This window comes from Zalophus californianus, chromosome 3 (assembly GCF_009762305.2).
Source record: "Zalophus californianus isolate mZalCal1 chromosome 3, mZalCal1.pri.v2, whole genome shotgun sequence".
Lineage (NCBI taxonomy): Eukaryota > Metazoa > Chordata > Mammalia > Carnivora > Otariidae > Zalophus > Zalophus californianus.
In genome coordinates this window covers 138768091-138783097 of record NC_045597.1, presented here as the reverse complement: position 1 = coordinate 138783097, position 15007 = coordinate 138768091, and the positions used below count along the sequence as shown (strand labels likewise).

Sequence of the window (15007 nt, the reverse complement as noted above, 5' to 3'; positions counted from 1 at the left end):
ATCTGACTTACAATTTTGTCATTGCTTCTCTGCCAGTTTGCTTTCTCATTTCAGGGAAGGCAGAGTCAAATACACTGAGTGTTAAACAAGCTTGTGTGTGTGTGTGTGTGTGTGTGTGTGAGTGTGTGTGTGTATGTGTGTGTGTGTACCCAGGTATATCTCGCAGACAGAGAGCTTTGTTGTTTGGTAACTGTAAGGGATTGAATGTGTCCTCCACCAATTTCCTATGTTGAAACCCTACCTCCCAAAGTGATGGTATTAGGAGGTGGGGACTTTGGGAGATCATTAAGGTTAGATAAGGTCATGAGGGGGGCGCCCTTATGAATGGGATTAGTGCCCTTATAAATGTCAGGAGAGAGCTGGCTTCCTCTCTCTGCTCCCCACCATGTGACAACGTGGGGAGAAGTCAGCAGTCTGCAACCTGGAAGAGGGCTCTTCCCAGAACTTGACCATATCGCCTCCCTGACCTGTTTCCTGTTTTCCAGACTGTCAGAAATACATGTCTGTTAAAAAAAAAAAAGAAAGAAAAAGAAAGAAAGAAAGAAGAAGAAAGAAAGAAAGAAAAAGAAAGAAAGATAGAAAGAAAGAAAGAAAGAAAGAAAGAAAGAAAGAAAGAAAGAAAAAGAAAGAAAGAAAGAAAGAAAAGAAAGAAGAAAATAAATGAATGCCTGTTGTTTACAAGCCTCCTGGTTCATGGTATTCTGTTAGAGCAGCCTGAACTAAGATACTAGCCTTCAATTCTCTCAAGGTGGTACTAAAGACATGATTCCATATTTTTATAAAGAATTTCAGTTTCCCTTGCTTGAATCCAATTACACTATTCACAAAGAATTTTCTGGAAAAAAAGTGAAAGTCTAGAATTCAACCTTCTTTCTCAACTGCAGGCTTGAATAAAGCATGAGGATGAATAAAAACTGCTCACAGTCTATAGTGGCTTGTTCTAGAAATGTAAAAGAGAAGAGCAGACTTCTTTTAAAAAAACTTTTATGTTGTTTTATGGAACATTGTAAAAGCGGTATTACACATATTAAAGAAAATTTGGCAAACTGCAATAAAATGAAAAGTAGGGAAGAAAATTCAAGTTCCATTTCCTAAAGACAAGCACAGTTAACATTTCAAAATATTTCCTTTTTCTTTTTCTAGGAACAGGGGATTCTTTTAAAAAATCGATTTTATAACTCAAAAAGGCCTTATAAGAGTTAAAAGCTATAAAAAAGTCATTTCCTTGACTTTCATAAATATATGAATATTTAGTAATGTATATGTAGAGGTAAAACCTAACAAAAGATTGCTGTTATGTTGTCCTCTAATTAACTGGACATGGAATTTACCCCTCAGCAGCGATATCAGTGCTAACAAGCTGTCTTCAAGGGGTAATCTGAAATGTAGAGAGAGACTCAAAGATGTTTATCACAGAATTACTTATTAGGAAATTGTTAGCCAATGATGTCATATCCATATGATTGAATACTACACGGACTCTAAAGTTATATTTATAAGAATTTTAAAAAATAATGTGAAACGTTTATGAACCGAAGTTAAGCAAAAAAAAAAAAGCAGTTCTCAAAGTTTTATGTAAAATGTGATCTCCGTTATGTTTTTACAAAGTAGAAGAACTATGGTACCAAAATAAATCCTACAACACCAAAAAGAGTTGTTACACCTGAATGCTGGGATTATGAGTAAGTTTGATTTTTTTCCTCTATAATTTTCTTCATAGTCAAACATTTTCTACAATGAATACGATTTCTTTTATAAACGTCTAATAGTAAAAATAAAACCGAGAACACAAACTATTACCTTGCCCCATTTTCTGGGAACCATACTTGGAACACAAAGGAAGAAATTAATAGCACCAAACATCGCTTCCTCAAAACATTTCCTGTGTCTCTAATCACATGGCAGCTGTTTGCGCTATAATAGTCTGCTCTGAGTTTTATAGAAGCCACATTTTTTAATTGAGTGCTTTGAAGAGACTTAAGAACGACGTAGAAAGCAAAGTAGGGGCCCTCTCTCTGGCGGGGGCTAGCTTGTAACACAGTTTGAAATGCTTTTCAGGGATGGTTACAGGCCTCCCTGTTAGTACCCGCCTTTCTCAGGAACCAGTGGCCCAGACACAGGGCTCCTGCAAGCCTGGGCATAAAATCTCACTTACAGGGTGGAAGCCTCGTGGGACCAGCTCAAGGCTCTTCATCACAGCTGGGGCTCTTCCCAGGCTTCCAGCAACAGAAGGACTCCAGAAGGTGGCTTAGGAGGCTCTTTTCTCTCCTCCAGGGGAGGCAGAACCTGAAAACAGCATCCATTTTTGACTGTGCAAAAGATACGATTTGGTGGAGCCTCATCTCTGGGCTAGGTCTGCCTACTCTTTCACTGCTCACCTGAATGGCTCCCAAAGGCCTTTCTTTCCATTACCAAACCCATAAGGAGGAACCTCGGTTTTCCCCTAATTTGGTGGGGACAGGAGGTCAAACGGAGGAAGGAACTTACATCTCAAGGCATGAGTGGGATTAGTGTAATAACAAAAAAATTCTTGCTTTTTCTCACTGGGCTGGCAGAGAAGGAGGAGCTGAGTGGGATTACACAAGAAAGGAACTTGGGGCTTGTTCAGAAACCATTCAAGGACCTGGGCTCGCGGGACATGTGGGTTTTGTGACACCTTCGATCAGATGGAAGTCATTTGATCAATTTGGGAAAGTTTCTCCAAAATAGGGAAAATCCCATAGTCTCTGATCAGAAGGGATGCTGGGTGCTCTCCGAGTTGGCTGTGGTGGAGATTCAGAAGGCAGAGTTCAAGGTCTGGTCGTCACTGATGAGCCCTTCCCCATTACAGTAGGAAACAAATCATAAACCAACCGACATATGAGAAAGGCGTTTCTACGTGCATATGAGGAAGCTTCTCTGTGTATATGTGGCCGAGCCGTGGGGCTGATGCCTTGTTCTGGCTGTGCTCCAGCAGCGTCGCTGTTGAGGAATCACAGATTCCTAATGGACTGGGTCATGCGGTGAGTGGAGCTAGACGCTGGATCCCTGCCTGCCCTACCTGCCTCTTCCTGCTTGCCCAGCCCTGCCCCTCTGGAATCTACTTTCCTCCCACCCTCCCCACTGCACCTTCCATTCCCAATGAGTCTTCCAGCCCCAGGAACTTACTTTTCTGTCTTTTGGGACAGACCTGTGTGATACCAACTGCCTGACCTCCGTCTTCACCGTGTCCCTGCCTCTTGGCTCTGCCTGTCTTGTCCGCAAGACCGGCGCCAGCTCAGTCCCTACTCTGCTACCAGAAAGGACTTCCTAGATGAATCAGGATCCCACTTGCACTTCCTTTCTCCTCATTAAAGCACAGATGTTCTTTAATGCCTGTTTTCTTTTCAACAAGATGTCTTTGCTTTCTTTTTGTGTCGGTAAATACAGAACCACCTCATTACTTTTGTGTGTAGTGTTTACATTGTATGTTATGCTGTAACTTACTCAAAAACACTCTTGACAGATATTTCATTTGCTTTCAATTTATTTTATTAGTAATCGTCTATTTTTTATTAGTAGTAGCAATAGAATAAAATATGAGGAACAATACTTGTAGACTTTTAAAAATATCTCTTTTACATACATTTTTAGAAAAAGAATCCCTGGGTCCAAAATATGCACATTTAATATTTTGATTGTATAGTTAAACTGCCTTCCATTGAATTACTTTATGTAATTTTTTTTTTTTTTACATCAACTCCAATAATGAGAAAAGGTTTTGGTACCACAACAGCTATCCTCCTGTGATGTGTTTCAGAGCGTGTGAAGTTCATTTATTATTTTCCTCTAAAAGACAAAGGTAGACAGCTACTTTGCACGTAGTATTTGTGAAGAAATTTGGTACAAGCTCATGGGTGAGTTGATTCACCTTTCTGGAGCTCTGTTTCTCATCTGTGTAACTCAGTCTTGAGTTCCCTTATATATAAAGGCAAGACCCCTTACATATCTAAGATTTTATGGTTTTCTGATCCCATGGGGGAAAAGCAGCAGCCAAATGTCTTACTGTGGCCTGTCTTACTTTTAAAAAATAATTCATATCTATTTTCTGATTTTTGCAATTTTTTTAATATGGAGATATGATTGATATTATACTAGTTTCAATGCTTTTCTTTTTTTTAAGATTTTATTTATTTATTTGACAGAGAGAGACACAGCGAGAGAGGGAACACAAGCAGGGGGAGTGGGAGAGGGAGAAGCAGACTTTCCGCGGAGCAGGGAGCCCGATGCGGGGCTCGATCCCAGGACCCCGGGATCATGACCTGAGCCGAAGGCAGACGCTTAACGACTGAGCCACCTAGGTGCCCCTCAATGCCTTTCTTTTTATCTTTTATTTGTATCCTACTTTTTTTCAGGGTTGCAATTGGAGTTTTTAAGTTACATATTAATTTGTGAATGATTAACCACGACACAGTGTTTAGCTTCCTCATCCTATCATGACATTGTATTTGGATGTTATTTCTTCCTGAACATGTGCATATGAAAGGGATTGTATCCTTTCCTTTTGCCTACTATCTACACTACTCCCTCAGCCCCTAATCCAGGCCTCTTCGCCCCCAAAGTGCCTGCTCGCTTCTAATAGTATACATATACTTTGATATATGTGACTATAAGCAAAAACGAAAATGTGTCTATATAATATATAGGTACATATGTTTGTGTATGTGCGTGTGTGTGCATGCAGTTTTGCCCATTGCATCTTACCAGCAGTCTGCATCATGAGAATGCTGAGGCATTTTGTTAGACCTTGGTTCAATGGCTTGGTTCAAAGGAATTCCCCTGGTTATTCCAGTTTCACTCAAGCAGCCTCTCCCCCGAACTTATCCTCCATCCTGCTCAGTTTCTCAGTTTCCCTATCTTGAGGCCATGTCAAATTTGGCATGTCTAAAACAGAGCTACTTATGTCTCCCACACCCTACCCTTCCCAAGGTCTCCCCCATTTTTGTAAATGGCAGCTCCATTCTCCCAGCCAACACCTTCTGTGTGTCCTGCCTGCAGACATGTCTGGTGTCTGATCACATCCCACCACCTCCACGGCTACCATCATGGCCCACATGCACATTGACTTTCACCTGCGTAATTACATGAGCCTTTGAAGTGGGTGCCCTCATTTCACCCCTGGTCCTCTCTAATTTATTTTCCATAAAACAGCCAGAATAACTCCTTTAAAAAATAGCTTTATTGAGGTATAATTTACATACTATAAGATTTACCTGTTTTCAGTAATATTACATACTGATTTTAGTGCATTCACTAATACGCACTAAACCATCAGCAATATCCAGTTTTAGAACATTTTCATGGCTCCCCAGAGATCCCTCATGTGTATTTGCCGTCAATCCCCATTCTTAGCCACAGCCCCAGGCAAACCAATCAATCCCCATTCTCAGCCACAGCCCCAGGCAAACCACTAATCTGCTTTCTGTCCCTGTATATTTGTATATGGAACTCAGAAGGGAAGGGTCCCATGTAGTCAACCAGAAATATCATTTGGGAGGGGGACACTAAGCTCTGACCTTTTCTTGGTGAGCCTTGTTCTACACAGGCTAATGTGGCAATGCTGCACGGAGCCTTAGCCGCAGGGAGGCAAGAGAGACCAGATCAGGGTTCTAAAAAGACACGCAGCACGTGTACATTTACATGCAACCTGTTCATAATCTCCTTTGCTCCCTAGTCAGTGAGTGTGAGGATTCAACGTGTTGACTCAAGGGCCTGCAGGACCCAGGGAGGTAGGTAGGTTAGCTAAGCAGGCCAGTGTCGTGTGACATCAGGGAGGGAATCAGGGACCCTAGGCTCTCTTCCCCCGGGGCTCTGGGTGGAGGTGGGCTCAGAGTGTTGCCAGATCTTCCGACTTCAAGACAAGTCTGAAATGTGGGTATTATGAAAAGTCTTGTTAAAAAAATATTGACAGCAAATTAAAGCATTTTTTAAAGACATTGAACCAGACACACAATGCGGATGAATAGAATGGGCCCGAGGCTGAGCACAGCTCCTCTGGCAGGGTGGGATCTCTCAGAATCAAGTTGCTCAACTGCTGTATCCTAATGTGGCCCATACGCCAGGCTACACACGTACTCCCGTGTCTTTTCCCTCGAAGACTTTGCTCTGCGTACAATTTCCTTTGTTGTTGGGTTCCTAGGCATGGTAGTTTGAGCTGGCGGGCAGTAACTTAGAATGTCTACTCATCTGCTCTTTTCTTTTCTTTTTTAAAATATTTTACTTATTTATTTGAGAGAGAGAGAGAATGAGAGAGAGAGAGAGAGAGAGAGAGAGAGAGCACGCGCATGAGAGGGGGGAGGGTCAGAGGGAGAAGCGGGCTCCCGGCTCAGCGGGGAGTCCGCTTCTCCCTCTGACCCTCCCCCCTCCCCTCTGACCCTCCCCCCTTTCATGCGTGTGCTCTCTCTCATTCTCTCTCTCAAATAAATAAATAAATAAAATCTTAAAAAAAAAAAGATCCCCAAGATTCACTGAATACCTACTTAGCCCACAGTTCCATTACAAGCCCAGAGAAAACTGTCTGTACTGCAGGTTGTTTTGCTTTCTTATTTAGTTGTGAGGCCAGACAGGGACACAACTAGCCAACACTGGCTGAAATGAAGAGTGATGGGTGGAGGTGTTTTGGGTGAAATATGTCTGAGCCTGAAGACTGCAGGGCCCTCAGGCTGCAAATGGGCCCGGGGCCGGGAGACCAGTCACCCAGCTGGTCAGATGTGGACAAAGGAGGGGCAGGTCATCCCAACAGTCATTGGAGCCAGGGGGGGATATCTGAAGGGAAGACTCACATTGTCCTTCGTGTGACTACAATGAGGCAACTGGGTGGACACAGAACCAGAACAAAAGTCCTTCATTTCTCAGAAGAGATGGAAAATAACAATTAAGCTTTTTTTCTAGTAGGCACTTTATCCCTTTTAGAACTCTTGTCTGGGGTGGGGTGGGTGCATTATTAACATCTTAAAGAGAAGGTTAAAGAACATATCTGCTTTGTTTCCATGTTTCATTTCCTTCAACCACCATAATAGCTACATTTCATGGTGACAGTTGTTGGCAGAGTGGCTAAGGGTGTGGGCTCAGGACTAGGTCAGCCTTTCCTCCCGACCAGAGCTCCATCACTTACTAGCTCTGTGGTCTGGGGCAAGTTTCTTCACCTCTTTTCAGTTTATGCGTCTGCAAAATGGGTATGATAATGCCTTCCTTATAGGGTTGATGTGAACGATTAAATGCAATAATCCCAGCTCTGTGTCCGGCATGTAGCAAATGTTCATTCAATGTTAGCTGCTATTATTGATGCTGTTATTATTATTTATCACCGCTGTTGGAGTAAAAAACGGCACGGGGTCTTAGGTCTAACTTCATTATGTCAGAGATGAAGGAACTGACTCCTAGAGCCCGTGTGTTCCTCACCACAGTCCCACAGCGAGTTCCTGGCAGAACCAGCCCGTGCAGCCTCTGGAGTTCTTTACTCAAACTTATCACCGCCCAGTGTGCTGACGTTTGCAATCGCTCTTGTCTCTCTGCCAGGTGGAATGCTGGTATGGAGTTCCCTGCAGAGTTTAAAGGGAAGGAAAGAATAATTTACAAGCCCCTTGGAGCCAGGGACCACGTCTGTCTTGGTCTCCCCCATAGCCAGAGTGCTTGCTACCATGCCCGGCATTTAGTGATACAATATTTAATAAACATATGTGCATTACTCAGCAAGCAGATGACTACAAACACATCACAGAGGTAAACTTGGCACCCATGAGCACGGGCTTCTCCCTTGGGAGTGGTTTCTGGGCACATTTTCTCATGTCTGTCCTGTGCTCCTCATTGAACAAGGATTAAGACAATTTACGTGAGGGGCCGTGGTGTTCCACCGTCACATTCCCTCTTCCCTTCTTCTCCCACTCCCTCTCTTCTCCCCTTCTTTCTCTTCCTCTCTCCCTCTTCTCCGCTCCCTACCCTTTATCTCTCTCCTACTGAACCAGGATAGGGGAGGTTGTGCTGCAGCGATAAACACCCTCTAAACGTCAGTGGCTTAATATAGCAAAGTTGGTTTCCCACTTAAGCAGAATTGTCTGGAGCTCTGGGTGCCACTGCAGGACATTTGTCTTCCTTCCATGTGCTGGTTCAGCCTTCCGGGCTTCTCCAGTCTTATGGCATGCCCCATAGTGACGAGTGCCACCACTCTCCCCGGGGGCTGACCAGCGAGCCCCCAAGGGACTCACGCTGGTATTGAACGCTCCACCTGTGTCACTTCTACCCGCGCTGGCCTGGACAAGTCACAGGGACCCACCCGAGGGCTGGGAAGGGTCATCCCTCCAGGGGTCTGGAAAGTCCCAGAAGGCAAGGCGAATAGGATCTGGGTGTGTGTGAGAAGGTTCTACCCCAATTGTTTTGCAGAATGCAGCCCTTCTCCTCATCCGCTCTCCTGTCTCACTTACGTTCTCGTCTCTTCCCTCCCTCCCCGCCTTCGTTCCCCTCCAGGCCTCCCACACCCGCCCCCCTTGCCTCGCTGCATCTGCTGGGCGCTACCCTCCCACCCCACACAGAGCAGATGCTGGCCGGGGATGGTGCTGTGACCGTCTGGTCTGCTTGGCCTCGAGCTTCTTGCCTGGATGGCAGACAAAGGCAACAGAGTTTCCCCTCTCCTTCTGGGTTCACTGGGGATTTATGACAAAATCCCCCTGTTGTCCTGGGCACTTTTTCCAGAGGCTGAAAGGACTGGTGAAAGGTCAAGCCAGCCGTTTTGCACTTGGGAGACACCAGGCAGCCCCAGAAACATCCCCTTCTCCTGTCAGAAGTCAGTACTTTCAAAGAGCCTCCCAGTCCCAGCTCTAAGCTCAGTGGAGCTGGGCATGCATTTGGAAGGATGTGTATTTGATTCTCTGCACAGGATCTGGACACTGACCATTGGCCTTAATTGTAAGGAGTGATCAGGTTAACTTCTTGACAGTATCAAGAAAGGGTCCCAGGCAAGTGTTCCAGATGACCACAAAGACCTCAGTGTGTTGTGAGCTAGGATGTAGCGTGATTTTTCACATTTGCAACAGATGGAGAGCGCACGTGTGGCAGACCGGTGGGAAGCATGTGGCACTGGGAGCCTGGCTCTGCCATCGATTCGTGGTGTCTGTCAGGCGGGTCTCTCTCCCTCTGGGTCTCAGTTCCTTCCCCCGGCAAAGAGAGTGGTTGGACAAGGCAAACTTTGAAGCATCTAGGGCTATGATGCTCTGAGTCTGGCATCTCTTGCCTTCCGTGGAGGATAATGCCTATGACCAGGGGCAGGATGCATTGTTTGAGGACTTAAACGGGTTGCAGTGTCTCATGATCCACAGAAAAGAAGGAACAAAAAGGTGGCGAGGAGTCGATTAGGGGGTATGGAAAAATGAGGTGTGAACAGGCAGCACCAAGGGGCAGAGTTTGAAGAGTTTCTACATATTAACGGCTTATTTTTCCTCAGAAAACAGCTCAAATTATACAGTCAGTTGTTTTCTTTGTAGTCTCTCCTCTTATTGGTTCCCCTTGTAAAAATTTTAGTGTCAGAAAATGCTGAGGATGAAAATATTAGGAGACTTAGAATCAGTTTGTTGAGATATTCGGTATAGACACATCGGCTTTTGGTGATTTCCCCCAAAGTTGAAGGTTATAATTTTTCTACTCTTCCTAAGAAATAATGGTCTCTTGGAATGTGCAAGTAAATTAGTCATACTGTGTTCTCAGAATTGGTCTCTGTAATACATCCTGGTCTCTGAAAAAGAGCTGCAGTTGTATAATGGATTTTAGACGTCTCCAAAGCTGGTTCAACTAACATATTTGTTAGTCTAATAAATGATATTGCTTTTGTCAAGATTTTTCCATATAGCACAATTTAATAGAGGAATCAATAGTTTCTCAGACATGACAAAAGCACCTGGGTGTGCTTTGATGGGAGTCACAAAGTCTCTTCTAGTTCAATAAAGCCAAAATGGAAAAAAAGGTTTTTTTCCCTCTTTCAAGTGTATTTTTATGAAGCTAAAATATACATACCGTTTTCTCTAGGAAAATATTTGCTTATCAATATTTTTTCCTACAACATCGTCTTACTCTGTTATTACACATGAATATGCATTTTGCTTTCATCTTACTCCTTCCCCTTGTTTGAAGAGCTGTCACTAGTACATGCTTCTTCAGGGAAAAACTCAAGTCTGAAGATATTTTGATCCATTGGGTCTATGGAGTATTTCTTTAGAAATCATTTTAGAACTGTTTGGGGCAAATACTGACATCTACCTACGTTTCCTCTCATCATAACTTTTTAAAAGTCCCTAGAGTGGTTTCATATGGCAAGAAGCCATCTCCTCTAGCAGCTCCTGCATTACCTGGCATAATAAGGTTTTAAGGTTTTGTGTGCCATCCTCGGTCCCCTACCGCCATATTGGTACCTTTGCTGACTTTAGTTAACGGGTTAAACCAATCTCTTTTGGAGTTGTTGAAGTTGCTTGGAAGGAAACTGCTTTGGTGTTGAGAATATTAGAACATCTGTGTGTTCCTCCCTCAGGCAAAACATTTAGTTTTTGCCATGGAATGTGTTATTTGGAGGATGTCTGACTTTCCCGGCTATGGGTTCTACCTACTGGCCGAAAAAATTTGCTGACATTGTCCCTTAGCAGTTATCCCCAAATAACACCATCTTCAAATATGAACCCAAGCATGGGTCAGAAAATGACTTTTGGGGACAATTCCTACCAAACTGATGAGAGGCTGCTTTTTGAAAAGCTAAGATTATTGGCCATGGCTGTGTTTCGAGACAGAAATAGTCTCAGAACATTTCCAGAGAGAAGATAAATGAGCACATTGGTGTGTCAAAGGAGCTAAAATTGACTGTAGAGACTAGCTGTGTTGAGAGCAGTGCTTTTCAACTTGACTACATGTTAGAATTACCTGGTGGGCTTTTAAAAAATACCAGGGTCGTGGTCTTTTCCCTAGAGATTTCTGATTCAGCCGGTCTGGGGTGGGGCCTGGGCAAGTTTCTTTCTCGCTTTTTCTCCTTTTCAGGTGATTGTAATGGGGAGTCAGGGTTGAGAACCACGAGTCTAGAGCAGCATTACTCCAAGTGTGGGTCCTTAGCCAGCAGCAACGGAATCACATTGGAATTCATCAGAAATGCAGCTGGGAGTGGAGCCCAGGGATCTGTATGTTCTCAGTTCTCCAGAAGATTCTTACTCATGATTCTCAAATGTTAGCACACATCAGAATCACCTGGAGGGCTTGTTAAAATACAGATTGCTGGACTCCACCCCCAGAGTTTCCGATTGAGTAGGCCTGGAACAGGACCTGAGAACTTGCATCTTGAACCAGCTTTCAGGTGAGGCTGATGCTGCTGGTCTGTGGTCCACACTCGGAGTAGCCTTAATCCAGAGCAGGCCTGGGGACTTGAATTGTTTCTGAGTTTGTTGCAAAAGTGGCTGTTTAAGACATTAGGATCTCAGCGCTCATATAGAGGGACTCAGAGAACCAATTGCTCTGTCTAGGAAACCCCCTCCTCCACCCCTTTTTAAAAAGATTTACTGAGGGTTCTAGAGGGGAGGAGAGTGGGGGGATGGGTGAGCCCCGTGATGGGTATCAAGGAGGGCACGTACTGCATGGAGCACTGGGTGTGATATGCAACAATGAATTGTGGAACACTACATCAAAAACTAATGATGGGGGCGCCTGGGTGGCTCAGTCGTTAAGCGTCTGCCTTTGGCTCAGGTCATGATCCCAGGGTCCTGGGATCGAGCCCCGCATCGGGCTCCCTGCTCGGCGGGAAGTCTGCTTCTCCCTCTCCCACTCCCCCTGCTTGTGTTCCCTCTCTCGCTGTGTCTCTTTCTGTCAAATAAATAAATAAAATCTTAAAAAAAAACACACACAAAAAACTAATGATGTACTGTATGGTGACTAACATAACATAATAAAATAAAATTAAAAAATAAAAATAAATAAAAATAAAAAGATTTTTTTGGCAAGGCTGCAAAGCGTGGGATCAAACTCCAAAGTCAACCTTTATCACAGATGATGGCTATTGCTTTGACTATTTTGACTAAGACAATTTGCCAGTTTTATCAGGGTAAAATGAATTAACTTGAAAGATTTTTCTCCCCCTTTTCTGTATTGATTGGTTGTTTGAATGTATTAGGCAAATTGATGGAAGGCTTGATTGTCAGACACACTTTATAGTAGAATCTCTTTTTGCCTCAGCGATAGGAGTAGAACATCAATGAGTATCTTTAGGCAAATAGAGGTCACGTTTTTTTTTTTTTCTATCTCCCTGAGGGGCTGGATGATATTTAAGGCAGTGGTTCTCCACATGCATTTGGGATGTAGTTGGGGGAGAGTCTTCTCTGGGTGAATCTGATTAGCCTCTCCGGTGAGAACTATTGCTTTGGAATAAGGGTCACAAACTCAAATGTTTCCAAGGACCAGGAGGGCTGGGGCCCAGTGGTGAGGGCAGTAGGGGCCTAGTATCCTTTGCCTGTCTGCAGGAAGCAGCCCTTCTCCGTGCTCCGGCTGATCCTGGGCATGTGGGATACCACACAGTATCTCCAGAGCTTCTGATTTCAAAAGGTAAGACAAGAATCCCCCATTTCTTTTGAGAAATTTCCTGATCCTTAAATGTTGGCAATACATTTTTGAAAATGTAAAATCCTTGTGCTGACCAAAGAAAACACATTCGTGGGCAGTTTGTGACCTCAGGGTGCCTTCCCTAAGTCAAAGATTCCATTAAGAGTCATTCAAAATGAGCCCTATTCAAAGTAACCTAAGAAATACACCCAGTTTCCTGGGCTTGCCTGCTTTCATTGTGATTCCATGGGATATCAGGGCAACAGGGAAAATGTTATCACATTCCTTCTAGAAAGGATAATTTAAATATCTTCGGCTCTAGCTTATGTGCGTCCAGATTTTAATATAATAATCATTCTCGGTACAACATATTTCTTTGGAAATGAACTTTGGATGCATTTCAGTTTTTAATGCATGGAATTAGCAAGATAGGGGTTGGAAAAGTTTCAAACTCCGTAGAAGAGTGGCCACAAAAGAACACTCAAACCAATAACTGAAAATCTCAGTGGTATATGCTTCAATTATTGGGTCTTGGGTATTCAGGGCTGACTATATCTTCCTGCATATTGAATTATTGTAGCATTAAGTTCCTGTAACATTTAGGAAATAGATGGCTGAGAAGTGACGGAGAAGAGAAATTTAAAAAGCAGGCATCACATTCCTTTTTATTATGTTTATCTGTCCTCTCAAGGACAGAGGAGGTGCTTTCCATCTGTTTAGATCTTGGACTGGTATTTCCAGCCCTGAGGTGCTGGAGGGTTTGTGGGTCTTACTCGTGCACCTGCCTTCGCAATTCAGCCCTCAGACTTCCATTTCATGAGGGGGAATCGGCTATTATGCGGGCTCATTCCTCTCTTGCGGTGAAAGTTTGCTCGGCTCTCTGCTGAGTATGTTGATGGCTTTGCAGTCGTACCCTGAGGCTGCCGACAGGGTGGAGGGGCCTGGACAAAGCATGATTGTAGCTCTGTGGTAACCCCATTTTGTTCCCTTTATATGTTGTATTTCAGTTTTTGTGGCCTCTGAAGATATGATTTGGTATGTGTTGGCAGGTCAACAGAGGGAAAATTTCCAGGGATGAAATCCAAGGTTGTCACTATTACTTCTGGAATATAAATATAGAATAATGGTTGGTGGGATTTCCCTATGGTCCACACCAGTGTATGGGAAATAGGATTCATCTAAGATATTCACATCTGGCTAATAAGAAAATGGTATTTTGTTTCACTCTTGCTATTTCTCCTTGTGTGTTTTCTGTCTTGGGGTCCCTGCGGAGAAGATGGAATTTGTATGTTTTTGGATCTCTAGCCAAATACCATCTAATCTTTCCCTAAGCATGAATAAAGTCTCTGCAAGCATAGATACAGTTGAGAAAACTGAAATTGGGTAGGGATGCGAGCATGTTGCTGTTTGTAGAACAAGCACAGAAATTTTTACCTGATGCAGTTTTTGTACTTTGGAAAGTAACTGAGAAAGGGATAGGAACAACAGGCTGATCTTTAATTAAACGAGCAATTTTAGAAAGGAGAAAAACATTATGGAAATTGAAAAGACATATTTTGGATTCTGACTCAAGTCCTGGTATGAGTTTGGAATGTTCCAATCTGTTCAGCATGAGCCAGAAATAGTTTCCTAAGGAGGCAGACATAGGCTCCGCACAGCAGACCTTGGCCTCCTGGTTTTGGTGCCATAGGTAGATGTAGTTCTGTTGGCTTCTACTGAGTAGTCGTTTAGTGATACTGATGAAAATTCTAACCCTGGTCCGATTGGTGGTGTGGGGCGTCGCAGAGTTAATTTCCTGTCAGTTCCAGCTCTGAAGTTGTCCACTTTTTCCCAACCCAGTGAAAGTAGTCGGTTCTTAACCTCTCTGGTCATCAATTTCTTTATAAAATTGAGGGCGATAATATTTGCTCTGCTGGGCCATGACGTTTTGGTAGACCATTGAGATAAGAAATGACAAGTGCTTTTCAAATTGCTAAGTGATTCAGAGACGTAAGGAATTACTACTCTGATGGTAGTCAGTCTACTACCAGGCTGACAAAAGGAACTTGGCAACTTTCCGGCCCAAATAAAAATGCTGTAGGTGGGATCAATGTCTGTGGGCAAGTCGTTTAGGAGCACCAGGCCATTGCAATCAGCCTCAGCGTTCAGTCAGATTTGAATTCAAATCTTTGCTTTACTAGCTGTACGGCACAGTGTTTCTTTGAGCCTCACTTTCTTCATCTGTAAAATAGTTACAAACCCTACCTTGCAGAGTGAGTGTGCGCTTTAAATGAGATGATGTATAGGGAAGTACTTAACTAGCTCAGTTCCTGTTAGATGCTCAATAAGCATTGACTGGATTCACTGAGTCCTACACTGACGGAGATATTCTGAAACCATATGCGATGTACATAAGTGGTTCACGAGACACTGTGAACCACCTTGTTGGACCAGC

The 15007-nt window shown here is 43.6% G+C and overlaps 1 long non-coding RNA gene across 1 annotated transcript in view; it reads left to right on the top strand.

The window, feature by feature from the left end:
• The window catches only part of LOC113919981, a 4549-nt gene extending 1215 nt beyond the window's left edge, over positions 1–3334 (top strand). Inside the window, exons 2-3 of the long non-coding RNA XR_003519196.1 lie at positions 2831–3002; positions 3168–3334. This is a non-coding gene — a long non-coding RNA (uncharacterized LOC113919981). The remainder of the gene's footprint in view (positions 1–2830; positions 3003–3167) is intronic.
• Positions 3335–15007: the final 11673 nt, after the last annotated feature.